The following is an 18,558-nucleotide window of genomic DNA, read 5'->3' as shown; positions in this document are numbered from 1 at the left end:
AGGGTTAACCCAGTATCAGAATCAATAGTGTTAACCCAGTATCAGTATCAATAGTGTTAACCCAGTATCAGTATAAATAGTGTTAACCCAGTATCAGTATCAATAGTGTTAACCCAGTATCAGTATCAATAGGGTTAACCCAGTATCAGTATAAACAGGGTTAACCCAGTATCAGTATCAATAGTGTTAACCCAGTATCAATAGTGTTAACCCAGTATCAGTATCAATAGTGTTAACCCAGTATCAGTATCAATAGGGTTAACCCAGTATCAGTATTAATAGTGTTAACCCAGTATCAGTATTAATAGTGTTAACCCAGTATCAGAATAAATAGTGTTAACCCAGTATCAATATGCTAATTAGTCCCGTGCTTCGACTACTCAGACCCCTAACACATCCGGTCCATTCTGATGACCTCACAGACACCATACCACTTCTGACACCAATGTAGCAAACAGCTGGGCAGGGAAGTGAACCCAGGTCGCACCTGTAAAAGGTCAACAACCTACGCATCGCGCCATTGGCACCAATTGGGTCACTTGGTTGGAATTGTGAAGTGGCTCATATCGCGAGGATCACTGCACTATAGTGGAACTATGATACAATTACATTATCATATGAAATGTAGAGGTTCACTACATTATAGAGGAACTATGATACAATTACATTATCATATGAAATGTAGAGAATCACTACACTATAGTAGAACTATTATACAATTACATTATCATATGAAATGTAGAGGATCACTACACTATAGAGGAACTATTATACAATTACATTATCATATGAAATGTAGAGGATCACTACACTATAGTGGAACTATGATACAATTACATTATCATATGAAATGTAGAGGATCACTACACTATAGTGGAACTATGATACAATTACATTATCATATGAAATGTAGAGGATCACTACACTATAGTGGAACTATGATACAATTACATTATCATATGAAATGTTAAATGTAGAAGTATAATATCTGAATATTGATATATTGAATTTGACTTGACCACGTCCAGTCAGCTCCATTTTGTCTGATTAAACTGACACCAACCTGTCTCAGTAGTAGTAGACTGTTAGGAGTGTTTTACTGTCATTCACTATACTAACATTACACCAACCTGTCTCAGTAGTAGTAGACTGTTAGGAGTGTTTTACTGTCATTCACTATACTAACATTACACCAACCTGTCTCAGTAGTAGTAGACTGTTAGGAGTGTTTTACTGTCATTCACTATACTAACATTACACCAACCTGTCTCAGTAGTAGTAGACTGTTAGGAGTGTTTTACTGTCATTCACTATACTAACATTACACCAACCTGTCTCAGTAGTAGTAGACTGTTAGGAGTGTTTTACTGTCATTCACTATACTAACATTACACCAACCTGTCTCAGTAGTAGTAGACTGTTAGGAGTGTTTTACTGTCATTCACTATACTAACATTACATTTAATTTATCTACACACTTTACAATAATCCCTGGCAGGATTCTCACCTTGAAACTTCATTGTGATTTTTTTCTGTTCTGTTGTGTATATTCTGATGGGTGAGGCCTGAGCTGGAATGTGAAGCTAACTGAAGCTGGCTAGCTTTAGAAAACCAGTATATCAAGCCTGTATCATAGTATACCCCTCAGGCTACGTTCAGGTTTCAGCAAGAGGCAGGTATCAACATGCCGAGTCGTAGGCAACAACCTGGGTTGTATTCATTAGTTTACTCCACAGCCAACAGTTTTAAGATGTTAAATAAAACATAAACCGTTTACTCTAAACGCTGTACAATGTGACCTAAACGGTTTCTGTTGCCAAACGTTTTGCTACGGTGGGCACTAATGAATACACACAACCTGTTTTGAGGAAGTGTAAGTTGTTGTTAGTCTCTCGAACAATATTTATTTGTCTCTCTTTCACACAACATACCTTCCTGAGTGAAAGGAGTTAACTGTAGATTATAAAGAGAAAATGTTTGTTTGTTGCTAGTTGTGTTTTAAGCCTGTTTTGAGAAGACAAGTCTATAGACCTATGATACAGTACACTCTTAGAATAAAGGGTTCCAAACGGGTCCTCCGGCCGTCCCCGTAGGAGAACGCTTTTGGGTTCCAGGTAGAACCCTTCTGGCTTCCATGTAGAACCCTCTGTGGAAAGGGTTCTTCACGGAACCCAAAAGTGTTCTACCTAGTACCAAAAAAAGGGTTCTACAAAGGGTTCTCCTATGGGGACAGCCAAAGAACCCTTTTAGATTGTAGATAGTGTAGGAGCGATCACCCTGGGGCACACAGATGGGCACAGAACGAATTCACCCCACGGATCTAATTTATATCAAAAACATTTTAAGGAGAGTAGGACTATTATAACACTGTCCACCAAAAATATAATTAACTATATGAATACACACAACAATATCATCAACTATATTAATACACATAACAATACCATCAACTATATTAATACACATAACAATATCATCAACTATATTAATACACACAACAATATCATCAACTATATGAATACACATAACAATATCATCAACTATATTAATACACATAACAATACCATCAACTATATTAATACACACAACAATATCATCAACTATATGAATACACACAACAATATCACCAACTATATTAATACACATAACAATATCATCAACTATATTAATACACATAACAATCGTCATCTTACCTTTTATCTCTCAATAGAAACAGAGTCTGAATGATCATTCGGTCGTTGAAAGTTACTTTCGTTTGCTCTGCTCATTTACATATCAGGTTCTGCCTGTTCTCTCTCCGAGTCCCTCTCTCTTTACAGCTCTTACAATGAGCCTTGGCAAACATTCTACAACTGTCTGGAAGTCTATTGGAGGGATGTGACACCATTCTTCCACAAGAAATTACAGCATTTGGTGTTTTTTTGATGGTAAGTTTTCAATTGTGTTGAGACTCTGACCTGTCCAATGAGCCACATTGATTAAAGAATCCTACAGTACCAAAACACCCTCACACACACACACACACACACACACACACACACACACACACACACACACACACACACATGCGCAGTGCAGTAATTAGAATCCCAGTCTACTGTACACTCCCATCCTCTGCCTCTCTCCATCACTTTCTCTGTGTCGTCTGTTGCTGTCTCTGTTGGTGGGGGTTAGGCCTACTACAATACAACATTCACAACATCACAACACAACTACATAACACCATTAAATACAGTTGGTTACTACAATACAACATTCACAACATGACAACACAACTACATAACACCATTACATACACCTGGTTATTACAATACAACATTCACAACATGACAACACAACTACATAACACCATTAAATACAGTTGGTTATTACAATACAACATTCACAACATGACAACACAACTACATAACACCATTAAATACAGTTGGTTACTACAATACAACATTCACAACATGACAACACAACTACATAACACCATTAAATACAGTTGGTTACTACAATACAACATTCACAACATCACAACACAACTACATAACACCATTAAATACAGTTGGTTACTACAATACAACATTCACAACATGACAACACAACTACATAACACCATTAAATACAGTTGAGGGTTACTACAATACAACATTCACAACATGACAACACAACTACATAACACCATTAAATACAGTTGGTTACTACAATACAACATTCACAACATGACAACACAACTACACAACACCATTAAATACAGTTGAGGATTACTACAACACAACATTCACAACATGACAACACAACTACATAACACCATTAAATACAGTTGGTTACTACAATACAACATTCACAACATGACAACACAACTACATAACACCATTAAATACAGTTGAGGGTTACTACAATACAACATTCACAACATGACAACAAACCTACATAACACCATTAAATACAGTTGGTTACTACAATACAACATTCACAACATGACAACACAACTACATAACACCATTAAATACAGTTGAGGGTTACTACAATACAACATTCACAACATGACAACACAACTACATAACACCATTAAATACAGTTGGTTACTACAATACAACATTCACAACATGACAACACAACTACATAACACCATTAAATACAGTTGAGGGTTACTACAATACAACATTCACAACATGACAACACAACTACATAACACCATTAAATACAGTTGGTTACTACAATACAACATTCACAACATGACAACACAACCACATAACACCATTAAATACAGTTGGTTACTACAATACAACATTCACAACATGACAACACAACAACACAACACCATTAAATACAGTTGGTTACTACAATACAACATTCACAACATGACAACACAACAACACAACACCATTAAATACAGTTGGTTACTACAATACAACATTCACAACATGACAACACAACTACATAACACCATTAAATACAGTTGGTTACTACAATACAACATTCACAACATGACAACACAACTACATAACACCATTAAATACAGTTGGTTACTACAATACAACATTCACAACATGACAACACAACTACATAACACCATTAAATACAGTTGGTTACTACAATACAACATTCACAACATGACAACACAACTACATAACACCATTAAATACAGTTGGTTACTACAATACAACATTCACAACATGACAACACAACTACACAACACCATTAAATACAGTTGGTTACTACAATACAACATTCACAACATGACAACACAACTACATAACACCATTAAATACAGTTGGTTACTACAATACAACATTCACAACATGACAACACAACTACATAACACCATTAAATACAGTTGAGGGTTACTACAATACAACATTCACAACATGACAACACAACTACATAACACCATTAAATACAGTTGGTTACTACAATACAACATTCACAACATGACAACACAACCACATAACACCATTAAATACAGTTGGTTACTACAATACAACATTCACAACATGACAACACAACAACACAACACCATTAAATACAGTTGGTTACTACAATACAACATTCACAACATGACAACACAACAACACAACACCATTAAATACAGTTGGTTACTACAATACAACATTCACAACATGACAACACAACTACATAACACCATTAAATACAGTTGGTTACTACAATACAACATTCACAACATGACAACACAACTACATAACACCATTAAATACAGTTGGTTACTACAATACAACATTCACAACATGACAACACAACTACATAACACCATTAAATACAGTTGGTTACTACAATACAACATTCACAACATGACAACACAACAACATAACACCATTAAATACAGTTGGTTACTACAATACAACATTCACAACATGACAACACAACTACACAACACCATTAAATACAGTTGGTTACTACAATACAACATTCACAACATGACAACACAACTACATAACACCATTAAATACACCTGGTTACTACAATACAACATTCACAACATGACAACACAACTACATAACACCATTAAATACAGTTGGTTACTACAATACAACATTCACAACATGACAACACAACTACACAACACCATTAAATACAGTTGGTTACTACAATACAACATTCACAACATGACAACACAACTACATAACACCATTAAATACAGTTGAGGGTTACTACAATACAACATTCACAACATGACAACACAACTACATAACACCTTTAAATACAGTTGAGGGTTACTACAATACAACATTCACAACATGGCAACACAACTACACAACACCATTAAATACAGTTGAGCATTACTACAATACAACATTCACAACATGACAACACAACTACATAACACCATTAAATACAGTTGGTTACTACAATACAACATTCACAACATGACAACACAACTACATAACACCATTAAATACAGTTGGTTATTACAATACAACATTCACAACATGACAACACAACTACATAACACCATTAAATACAGTTGGTTACTACAATACAGCATTCACAACATGACAACACAACTACATAACACCATTAAATTCAGTTGGTTACTACAATACAACATTCACAACATGACAACACAACTACATAACACCATTAAATACAGTTGGTTACTACAATACAACATTCACAACATGACAACACAACTATATAACACCATTAAATACAGTTGGTTACTACAATACAACATTCACAACATGACAACACAACTACATAACACCATTAAATACAGTTGGTTACTACAATACAACATTCACAACATGACAACACAACTACATAACACCATTAAATACAGTTGGTTACTACAATACAACATTCACAACATGACAACACAACTACATAACACCATTAAATACAGTTGGTTATTACAATACAACATTCACAACATGACAACACAACTACATAACACCATTAAATACAGTTGGTTACTACAATACAGCATTCACAACATGACAACACAACTACATAACACCATTAAATTCAGTTGGTTACTACAATACAACATTCACAACATGACAACACAACTACATAACACCATTAAATACAGTTGGTTACTACAATACAACATTCACAACATGACAACATAACTACATAACACCATTAAATACAGTTGGTTACGACAATACAACATTCACAACATGACAACACAACTACATAACACCATTAAATACAGTTGGAATGTAGTTAGAACTCTCAAACTGTTTCCATCAAACAGAAAACAACCAGAAAGCTGGATCAACACCTTTAGATTTCTAGATGCGGCACTTTGCTTTTTCCTTACCCAGACAGCTGTTTAAGGTCCTACAAAGGCAGAGTGCAGTATCAGCATTTTAAGGGTCATAGGTCAGATCAGTGGTCATGGTTGATATGCATGGACTAAAAAACAACAACTTTAAAGCCATTTTTCTCAGATTCACTGTTTGTGTAGATGCTGTTTGTCTTTGTAGGGCAGTAGTTCAGGTGGCTGTTTGTGTAGACTGCTCCTTGTCTTTTCTAGGGCAGTAGTTCAGGTGGCTGTTTGTGTAGATGCTGTTTGTCTTTTCTAGGGCAGTAGTTCAGGTGGCTGTTTGTGTAGATGCTGTTTGTCTTTTCTAGGGCAGTAGTTCAGGTGGCTGTTTGTGTAGATGCTGTTTGTCTTTGTAGGGCAGTAGTTCAGGTGGCTGTGTGTGTAGATGCTGTTTGTCTTTGTAGGGCAGTAGTTCAGGTGGCTGTTTGTGTAGATGCTGTTTGTCTTTCTAGGACAGTAGTTCAGGTGGCTGTTTGTGTAGATGCTGTTTGTCTTTGTAGGACAGTAGTTCAGGTGGCTGTTTGTGTAGATGCTGTTTGTCTTTGTAGGGCAGTAGTTCAGGTGGCTGTGTGTGTAGATGCTGTTTGTCTTTGTAGGGCAGTAGTTCAGGTGGCTGTTTGTGTAGATGCTGTTTGTCTTTGTAGGACAGTAGTTCAGGTGGCTGTTTGTGTAGATGCTGTTTGTCTTTGTAGGGCAGTAGTTCAGGTGGCTGTTTGTGTAGATGCTGTTTGTCTTTGTAGGGCAGTAGTTCAGGTGGCTGTTTGTGTAGATGCTGTTTGTCTTTCTAGGACAGTAGTTCAGGTGACTGTTTGTGTAGATGCTGTTTGTCTTTGTAGGACAGTAGTTCAGGTGGCTGTTTGTGTAGATGCTGTTTGTCTTTGTAGGACAGTAGTTCAGGTGGCTGTTTGTGTAGATGCTGTTTGTCTTTGTAGGCCAGTAGTTCAGGTGGCTGTTTGTGTAGATGCTGTTTGTCTTTGTAGGCCAGTAGTTCAGGTGGCTGTTTGTGTAGATGCTGTTTGTCTTTCTAGGACAGTAGTTCAGGTGGCTGTTTGTGTAGATGCTGTTTGTCTTTGTAGGACAGTAGTTCAGGTGGCTGTTTGTGTAGACTGCTCCTTGTCTTTTCTAGGGCAGTAGTTCAGGTGGCTGTTTGTGTAGACTGCTCCTTGTCTTTTCTAGGGCAGTAGTTCAGGTGGCTGTTTGTGTAGATGCTGTTTGTCTTTGTAGGGCAGTAGTTCAGGTGGCTGTTTGTGTAGATGCTGTTTGTCTTTTCTAGGGCAGTAGTTCAGGTGGCTGTTTGTGTAGATGCTGTTTGTCTTTTCTAGGGCAGTAGTTCAGGTGGCTGTTTGTGTAGATGCTGTTTGTCTTTGTAGGGCAGTAGTTCAGGTGGCTGTGTGTGTAGATGCTGTTTGTCTTTGTAGGGCAGTAGTTCAGGTGGCTGTTTGTGTAGATGCTGTTTGTCTTTGTAGGGCAGTAGTTCAGGTGGCTGTGTGTGTAGATGCTGTTTGTCTTTGTAGGGCAGTAGTTCAGGTGGCTGTTTGTGTAGATGCTGTTTGTCTTTCTAGGACAGTAGTTCAGGTGGCTGTTTGTGTAGATGCTGTTTGTCTTTGTAGGACAGTAGTTCAGGTGGCTGTTTGTGTAGATGCTGTTTGTCTTTGTAGGGCAGTAGTTCAGGTGGCTGTGTGTGTAGATGCTGTTTGTCTTTGTAGGGCAGTAGTTCAGGTGGCTGTTTGTGTAGATGCTGTTTGTCTTTGTAGGGCAGTAGTTGGCTTCCCTTGTACCTTAGTCTGCCTCCTGTCTCTCCTATCACCATGGTTGCACCTTCCTGAAAACAATGACTCCATACTTTGCTGAAACCTGTTCTGCCAGTTCATGTCCGAATGTTCCATTGTGGTTAGCCAAAAAGATGACAAGATAGTTCACACATTCATCATTCAGGGTAACTATCAAACAGATATGTCACATTTTTCTGTTTCGTCCATAACTTGTTTCCTGCTTGTAGCAGGCCGTGTTTACAGGAATCCTTTTCTCTAACTAGAAGTCATGTGATTTCATGAGAATATTTTTCTGCAGTGAGAGTGTAATGCAAGTCAAACTGTCCTTGGATGAATGTCAACAATATTTATAAACAGCATTGTTAAATTTACTGTTGTAATTTAAAAATAATCAATGCTGTCATTTTCTATGTTAGCTAGCTTTTAAAATGTTTTATTGTCACAGACAGCGGATTGGTGCAGTGAAATGTGTTGTTTTCCAGGGTCAGCCATAGTAGTATGATAGATGCAGTGAAATGTGTTGTTTTACAGGGTCAACCATAGTAGTATGGCGCCCATGGAGCAAATTAGGTGTAAGTGCCTTGCTTAAATTAAGGGCACCGACAGATTTTTACCTTGATGGCTTAAAGAACACTCTAACCACTAGTCTATCTGACCACACCCTAAAATAAGATAATGTTTAAGTGTTTAAATGTTGTCCATATTATTAGGATTATGTACACAGCTATTCTGCTGTACAGTTACAAACTGCTGCTAAACATTTGGTCAGAGATGAGTTCAGACTGAAACCAGCCTTAGTATCTGTTATATCTGGGGACAAAGTGTCCTGGTTCAATTACCTTTTGTTTTAGGGAAAATGGAGGGTCAAATTTGCTGTAAGTTACTGTGGTTTTCATTGGTATTCTATCAGGCTCTGAGTTCAGGCCATCCCGACCATGACACCCTCACACACTCCATGAGACAGCCAGCGATCCCAGTTATCACCAGAATAAACATGGTACAATCCCACAGAAAAATTATGGGTTAACTAGCATTGAAATGCAAGTACCCAGATAATGGTAAGAAAGATTGAAAATAAATTATTTAAAAGCTAGAGAGAGAATATAATAGACGCTATGTGTCAGAAAGTGATTGATGATCTATTTATGTGTCTTATGTTTATGCCCTTTCAAGGCCATCCTGTCCAGATGTCCTCATGCTATTTAGGGTGTGCTTATGTAACACGATAGTGCAGCAGTAAAGCAAATGTTTGCAATAAAAAGTAATGGCCTGATAATTGATGTGTGGTGATCTTGGGAACAGTTGGGAATTTTTGTAGTGAATGGGGGAGGCCTGCATTTGAACTGTTTGAATAATGTGTGTAGTGAACTTATGGAGCTGCTGTGTAGTGAGCTTGTGACCATCTGCAGAATGAAAAATACGTTTCCGGGGTAGGTCTGCCTGAGTATAAGTAAGTGTTAGACTTGTCCTGTCAACACTACAAGCGACAAGAAACCTCAAGAGAGATAAACCCCAGAAAACTCTAAAGAAGAAAGAAATAAAACATGGATTTGTTAAGTACTGACACGCCCGTGACGACCTTTACATCAGAAGTAGGACACAGGCTAAAACATAGAGAAAGGGAGTATAAAGAGTTTAAATCATCAATATATGATGCTCCAAAAAATGGTTTTCTAAATTTGAATAGAACCCAAATATCGCCTGTAACTATGTACAAATCACAGGGCTAGCTATACAGACCAGTGGTAATGTATCCTACATGTTGGGGATGATGAGATAGCTATACAGACCAGTGGTAATGTATCCTGCATGTTGGGGGTGATGAGCTAGCTATACAGACCAGTGGTAATTTATCCTACATGTTGGGGTGATTAGCTAGCTATACAGACCAGTGGTAATTTATCCTACATGTTGGGGATGATGAGATAGCTATACAGACCAGTGGTAATTTATCCTACATGTTGGGGTGATTAGCTAGCTATACAGACCAGTGGTAATTTATCCTACATGTTGGGGGTGATGAGATAGCTATACAGACCAGTGGTAATGTATCCTACATGTTGGGGATGATGAGCTAGCTATACAGACCAGTGGTAATTTATCCTACATGTTGGGGTGATAAGCTAGCTATACAGACCAGTGGTAATGTATCCTACATGTTGGGGATGATGAGCTAGCTATACAGACCAGTGGTAATGTATCCTACATGTTGGGGATGATGAGCTAGCTATACAGACCAGTGGTAATTTATCCTACATGTTGGGGTGATTAGCTAGCTATACAGACCAGTGGTAATGTATCCTACATGTTGGGGGTGATGAGCTAGCTATACAGACCAGTGGTAATGTATCCTACATGTTGGGGATGATGAGCTAGCTATACAGACCAGTGGTAATTTATCCTACATGTTGGGGATGATGAGCTAGCTATACAGACCAGTGGTAATGTATCCTACATGTTGGGGGTGATGAGCTAGCTATACAGACCAGTGGTAATTTATCCTACATGTTGGGGATGATGAGCTAGCTATACAGACCAGTGGTAATGTATCCTACATGTTGGGGGTGATGAGCTAGCTATACAGACCAGTGGTAATGTATCCTGCATGTTGGGGGTGATGAGCTAGCTATACAGACCAGTGGTAATTTATCCTACATGTTGGGGATGATGAGCTAGCTATACAGACCAGTGGTAATTTATCCTACATGTTGGGGATGATGAGCTAGCTATACAGACCAGTGGTAATTTATCCTACATGTTGGGGATGATGAGCTAGCTATACAGACCAGTGGTAATTTATTATATATATATTATTATATTATATGTATATATTTATTTATAATTCATTTTTGATATACATGCAGGGTTCAACAACATACCCTGTGGATATACATGCAGGGTTTAACAACATACCCTGTGGATATACATGCAGGGTTCAACAACATACCCTGTGGATATACATGCAGGGTTCAACAACATACCCTGTGGATATACATGCAGGGTTCAACAACATACCCTGTGGATATACATGCAGGGTTTAACAACATACCCTGTGGATCTACATGCAGGGTTCAACAACATGTTGGTGTATACTGACATCATATCCTATCAAAGTGTAGGAGACAGTAATGTACCAGTTCTGAGAACAGTTCATATAGATGGAAAGGATGGGGACGGAATCACTGTTAACTATGAGAAGTTACACGATGTACCTGTAAGCAAGAAATATTTTGAAAACATTCAGGATGAGATTAAAACGGATCAGAACCAAAATATTGCATTTACTTATGGTAAAATGATAGTAAAACTCCACTTTAGACTCCACTTTAGGTACACAATCACCATCTCTATCCACTATGTATTATACTATGTTGACCCGGTGGGTAATGGATTACCCAGTTATTTTAATTTAACCTGTTATGGCTAGGGGGCAGTATTTTCACGGCTGGATAAAAAACGTACCCGATTTAATCTGGTTACTACTCCTGCCCAGTAACTAGAATATGCATATAATTATTGGCTTTGGATAGAAAACACTCCAAAGTTTCTACAACTGTTTGAATGGTGTCTGTGAGTATAACAGAACTCAAATGGCAGGTCAAAACCTGAGAGATTCCTTTACAGGAAGTGGCCTGTCTGACCATTTCTTGAACTTCTTTGCATTCTCTATCTTTTACAAAGGATCTCTGCTCTAACGTGACACTTCCTACGTCTTCCATAGGCTCTCAGAGCCTGGGAAAAAACAGAATGTCGTCATCCCAGCCCCAGGCTGAAACACATTATCGCCTTTCTCAAGTGGCCGATCAAGGGACTGTGGGCTTAGGCCGAGGTTTTATAAATGTTTTAGACAGAGTAGAGCACAGTGTTTTAGTACTGGGGGTTTATAAATGTTTTAGACAGAGTTGAGCAGTGTTTTAGTAGCAGGGATTTATAAATGTTTTAGACCGAGTAGAGCACAGTGTTTTAGTACTGGGGGTTTATAAATGTTTTAGACAGAGTAGTGCACAGTGTTTTAGTACTGGGGTTTTTATAAATGTTTTAGACAGAGTAGAGCACAGTGTTTTAGTAGCAGGGGTTTATAAATGTTTTAGACAGAGTAGAGCACAGTGTTTTAGTACTGGGGTTTTATAAATGTTTTAGACAGAGTAGAGCACAGTGTTTTAGTACCGGGGGTTTATAAATGTTTTAGACAGAGTAGAGCACAGTGTTTTAGTACTGGGGTTTATAAATGTTTTAGACAGAGTAGAGCACAGTGTTTTAGTACCGGGGTTTTATAAATGTTTTAGACAGAGTAGAGCACAGTGTTTTAGTAGCAGGGTTTATAAATGTTTTAGACAGAGTAGAGCACAGTGTTTTAGTACTGGGGTTTATAAATGTTTTAGACAGAGTAGAGCACAGTGTTTTAGTACCGGGGGTTTATAAATGTTTTAGAAAGAGTAGAGCACAGTGTTTTAGTACTGGGGGTTTATAAATGTTTTAGACAGAGTAGAGCACAGTGTTTTAGTACTGGGGTTTATAAATGTTTTAGACAGAGTAGAGCACAGTGTTTTAGTACTGGGGTTTTATAAATGTTTTAGACAGAGTAGAGCACAGTGTTTTAGTACTGGGGGTTTATAAATGTTTTAGACAGAGTAGAGCACAGTGTTTTAGTACTGGGGGTTTATAAATGTTTTAGACAGAGTAGAGCACAGTGTTTTAGTACCGAGGTTTTATAAATGTTTTAGACAGAGTAGAGGACAGTGTTTTAGTAGCAGGGTTTTATAAATGTTTTAGACCGAGTAGAGCACAGTGTTTTAGTACTGGGGGTTTATAAATGTTTTAGACAGAGTAGTGCACAGTGTTTTAGTACTGGGGTTTTTATAAATGTTTTAGACAGAGTAGAGCACAGTGTTTTAGTAGCAGGGGTTTATAAATGTTTTAGACAGAGTAGAGCACAGTGTTTTAGTACTGGGGTTTTATAAATGTTTTAGACAGAGTAGAGCACAGTGTTTTAGTACCGGGGGTTTATAAATGTTTTAGACAGAGTAGAGCACAGTGTTTTAGTACTGGGGTTTATAAATGTTTTAGACAGAGTAGAGCACAGTGTTTTAGTACCGGGGTTTTATAAATGTTTTAGACAGAGTAGAGCACAGTGTTTTAGTAGCAGGGTTTATAAATGTTTTAGACAGAGTAGAGCACAGTGTTTTAGTACTGGGGTTTATAAATGTTTTAGACAGAGTAGAGCACAGTGTTTTAGTACCGGGGGTTTATAAATGTTTTAGAAAGAGTAGAGCACAGTGTTTTAGTACTGGGGGTTTATAAATGTTTTAGACAGAGTAGAGCACAGTGTTTTAGTACTGGGGGTTTATAAATGTTTTAGACAGAGTAGAGCACAGTGTTTTAGTACTGGGGTTTATAAATGTTTTAGACAGAGTAGAGCACAGTGTTTTAGTACTGGGGTTTTATAAATGTTTTAGACAGAGTAGAGCACAGTGTTTTAGTACTGGGGGTTTATAAATGTTTTAGACAGAGTAGAGCACAGTGTTTTAGTACTGGGGGTTTATAAATGTTTTAGACAGAGTAGAGCACAGTGTTTTAGTACCGAGGTTTTATAAATGTTTTAGACAGAGTAGAGGACAGTGTTTTAGTAGCAGGGTTTTATAAATGTTTTAGACAGAGTAGAGCACAGTGTTTTAGTAGCGGGGGTTTATAAATGTATTAGACAGAGTAGAGCACAGTGTTTTAGTACCGGGGGTTTATAAATGTTTTAGAAAGAGTAGAGCACAGTGTTTTAGTACTGGGGGTTTATAAATGTTTTAGACAGAGTAGAGCACAGTGTTTTAGTACTGGGGTTTTATAAATGTTTTAGACAGAGTAGAGCACAGTGTTTTAGTACTGGGGGTTTATAAATGTTTTAGACAGAGTAGAGCACAGTGTTTTAGTACTGGGGGTTTATAAATGTTTTAGACAGAGTAGAGTACAGTGTTTTAGTACCGAGGTTTTATAAATGTTTTAGACAGAGTAGAGCACAGTGTTTTAGTAGCAGGGTTTTATAAATGTTTTAGAAAGAGTAGAGCACAGTGTTTTAGTACTGGGGTTTTATAAATGTTTTAGAAAGAGTAGAGCACAGTGTTTTAGTACTTGGGGTTTATAAATGTTTTAGACAGAGTAGTGCACAGTGTTTTAGTAGCAGGGTTTATAAATGTTTTAGACAGAGTAGAGCACAGTGTTTTAGTAGCAGGGGTTTATAAATGTTTTAGACAGAGTAGAGCACAGTGTTTTAGTACTGGGGTTTATAAATGTTTTAGACAGAGTAGAGCACAGTGTTTTAGTACTGGGGGTTTATAAATGTTTTAGACAGAGTAGAGCACAGTGTTTTAGTAGCAGGGTTTTATAAATGTTTTAGAAAGAGTAGAGCACAGTGTTTTAGTACTGGGGATTTATAAATGTTTTAGACAGAGTAGAGCACAGTGTTTTAGTAGCAGGGTTTTATAAATGTTTTAGACAGAGTAGAGCACAGTGTTTTAGTACTGGGGTTTTATAAATGTTTTAGACAGAGTAGAGCACAGTGTTTTAGTACTGGGGTTTATAAATGTTTTAGACAGAGTAGAGCACAGTGTTTTAGTAGCAGGGTTTTATAAATGTTTTAGACAGAGTAGAGCACAGTGTTTTAGTAGCAGGGTTTTATAAATGTTTTAGACAGAGTAGAGCACAGTGTTTTATTACTGGGGGTTTATAAATGTTTTAGACAGAGTAGAGCACAGTGTTTTATTACTGGGGGTTTATAAATGTTTTAGACAGAGTAGAGCACAGTGTTTTAGTACTGGGGGTTTATAAATGTTTTAGACAGAGTAGAGCACAGTGTTTTAGTACTGGGGTTTATAAATGTTTTAGACAGAGTAGAGCACAGTGTTTTAGTACTGGGGGTTTATAAATGTTTTAGACAGAGTAGAGCACAGTGTTTTAGTACTGGGGGTTTATAAATGTTTTAGACAGAGTAGAGCACAGTGTTTTAGTACTGGGGTTTATAAATGTTTTAGACAGAGTAGAGCACAGTGTTTTAGTAGCAGGGTTTTATAAATGTTTTAGACAGAGTAGAGCACAGTGTTTTAGTACTGGGGGTTTATAAATGTTTTAGACAGAGTAGAGCACAGTGTTTTAGTACTGGGGTTTATAAATGTTTTAGACAGAGTAGAGCACAGTGTTTTAGTACTGGGGGTTTTATAAATGTTTCAGACAGAGTAGAGCACAGTGTTTTAGTACTGGGGGTTTATAAATGTTTTAGACAGAGTAGAGCACAGTGTTTTAGTACTGGGGGTTTTATAAATGTTTCAGACAGAGTAGAGCACAGTGTTTTATTACCGAGGTTATATAAATGTTAGCACAGTTGAGTCTGTCTGCTGACCACTTTTCACCCTTGAAAGTCATAGTGGATACAACAATTGGTAGATAAACCCCTGGTTGCTGATTACTCTCAAAGTCATAAAACACAAATGTCTCTGAATGTTCATCTTCATCCAATGGCTGAATGTAGCACTCATGTTCCACTTCCTGAACCACTTCAGTGTCTTTGCTTTTCAAAGCCCCTTTACAGACAGGGCAGTGTAGGATACCACATACCTTTACAGACAGGGCAGTGTAGGATACCACTTACCTTTACAGACAGGGTAGTGTAGGATACCACATACCTTTACAGACAGGGCAGTTTAGGATACCACATACCTTTACAGACAGGGCAGTGTAGGATACCACATACCTTTACAGACAGGGCAGTGTAGGATACCACATACCTTTACAGACAGGGCAGTGTAGGATACCACATACCTTTACAGACAGGGCAGTGTAGGATACCACATACCTTTACAGACAGGGCAGTGTAGGATACCACATACCTTTACAGACAGGGCAGTGTAGGATACCACATACCTTTACAGATACGGCAGTGTAGGATACCACATACCTTTACAGACAGGGCAGTGTAGGATACCACATACCTTTACAGACAGGGCAGTGTAGGATACCACATACCTTTACAGACAGGGCAGTGTAGGATACCACATACCTTTACAGACAGGGCAGTGTAGGATACCACATACCTTTACAGACAGGGCAGTGTAGGATACCACATACCTTTACAGACAGGGCAGTGTAGGATACCACATACCTTTACAGACAGGGCAGTGTAGGATACCACATACCTTTACAGACAGGGCAGTGTAGGATACAACATACCTTTACAGACAGGGCAGTGTAGGATACCACATACCTTTACAGACAGGGCAGTGTAGGATACCACATACCTTTACAGACAGGGCAGTGTAGGATACCACATACCTTTACAGACAGGGCAGTGTAGGATACCACATACCTTTACAGACAGGGCAGTGTAAGATACCACATACCTTTACAGACAGGGCAGTGTAGGATACCACATACCTTTACAGACAGGGCAGTGTAGGATACCACATACCTTTACAGACAGGGCAGTGTAGGATACCACATACCTTTACAGACAGGGCAGTGTAGGATACCACATACCTTTACAGACAGGGCAGTGTAGGATACCACATACCTTTACAGACAGGGCAGTGTAGGATACCACATACCTTTACAGACAGGGCAGTGTAGGATACCACATACCTTTACAAACAGGGCAGTGTAGGATACCACATACCTTTACAGACAGGGCAGTGTAGGATACCACATACCTTTACAGACAGGGCAGTGTAGGATACCACATACCTTTACAGACAGGGCCGTGTAGGATACCACATACCTTTACAGACAGGGCAGTGTAGGATACCACATACCTTTACAGACAGGGCAGTGTAGGATACCACATACCTTTACAGACAGGGCAGTTTAGGATACCCCATACGTGAGGTTGGGGGTTGTCTATTTTAACGTTGTAATTGCGATGATATTTTGGACATTTCTTGTTAATGTCAAAACTGCTGACAGATTTACATGCCTTGGGATGCCATGTTTCAAGTTTGTGTTTTTCGTAGCAGTAGCAGGAACGACATGTCAGATGAGAATCCTCACAAGGTGTTAGTTGTACGGTTTGCATCAGACATGTTTCATCCTGACAAACTGAACAGTTATACTGACTAGAGTGCCCCCCCCCCCCCCCCCCCCCCCGTCTGGTGTAGCCTGAATGACATGTTGGACAAACACAGGGAGCTCTTTAGAAAGCTCTGATGTTGGTAATACCATACAACAAATGGTTGTTTTTCACATAAAAGTACAGAATATGAGGATGAGGGTTGTTCTGGGATTTCAAGCGAGCTGAATTAACTCTACTATGGTATAAAACCACAATCTGGATGTTCATCAAATGTTCTAATGTGACTATGTCAGAGAAGCCACAGGCTCCTGTATACATAGACCTACAGCCTTTTGGAGGTCACTAGCCTTTTGTAAAGCTTCTAGAGCAGTACATCCAGGAAGGAGTAAATGTGATAGACCTACAGCCTTTTGGAGATCACTAGCCTTTTGTAAAGCTTCTAGAGCAGTACATCCAGGAAGGAGTAAATGTGATAGACCTACAGCCTTTTGGAGATCACTAGCCTTTTGTAAAGCTTCTAGAGCAGTACATCCAGGAAGGAGTAAATGTGATAGACCTACAGCCTTTTGGAGGTCACTAGCCTTTTGTAAAGCTTCTAGAGCAGTACATCCAGGAAGGAGTAAATGTGATAGACATATTGCAAAACATAACTGATTACCAGGATTGTTAACGTTTATGAGATATGTCTTCATATTTTTTATGATTTCTGATTGCGTGAGACTATCTAGTTTCCTTCTCTGACCCCCTCCTCCTAGGGGTCAGCAGATTATTTGTATAACAAGTTCTAAGGTCCTATCAGCTATGATGGATAAATTAGATTGAACAAGACGTGAGGTAAAACAAGTGATACTGTGTTCTGCAGACTATCACCACATATTTCAAGCTGTAAGACATCCTGAGGTTCAGCTAAATCTGTAGTCCTTTCTAAAAGTTATCCTAGACTATCCAAAATCATCACATAA

This window comes from Salmo salar, unplaced genomic scaffold (assembly GCF_965601325.2).
Source record: "Salmo salar unplaced genomic scaffold, fSalSal1 ptg000136l, whole genome shotgun sequence".
Taxonomy (NCBI): domain Eukaryota; kingdom Metazoa; phylum Chordata; class Actinopteri; order Salmoniformes; family Salmonidae; genus Salmo; species Salmo salar.
Note: the sequence above shows the minus strand (reverse complement) of the source record.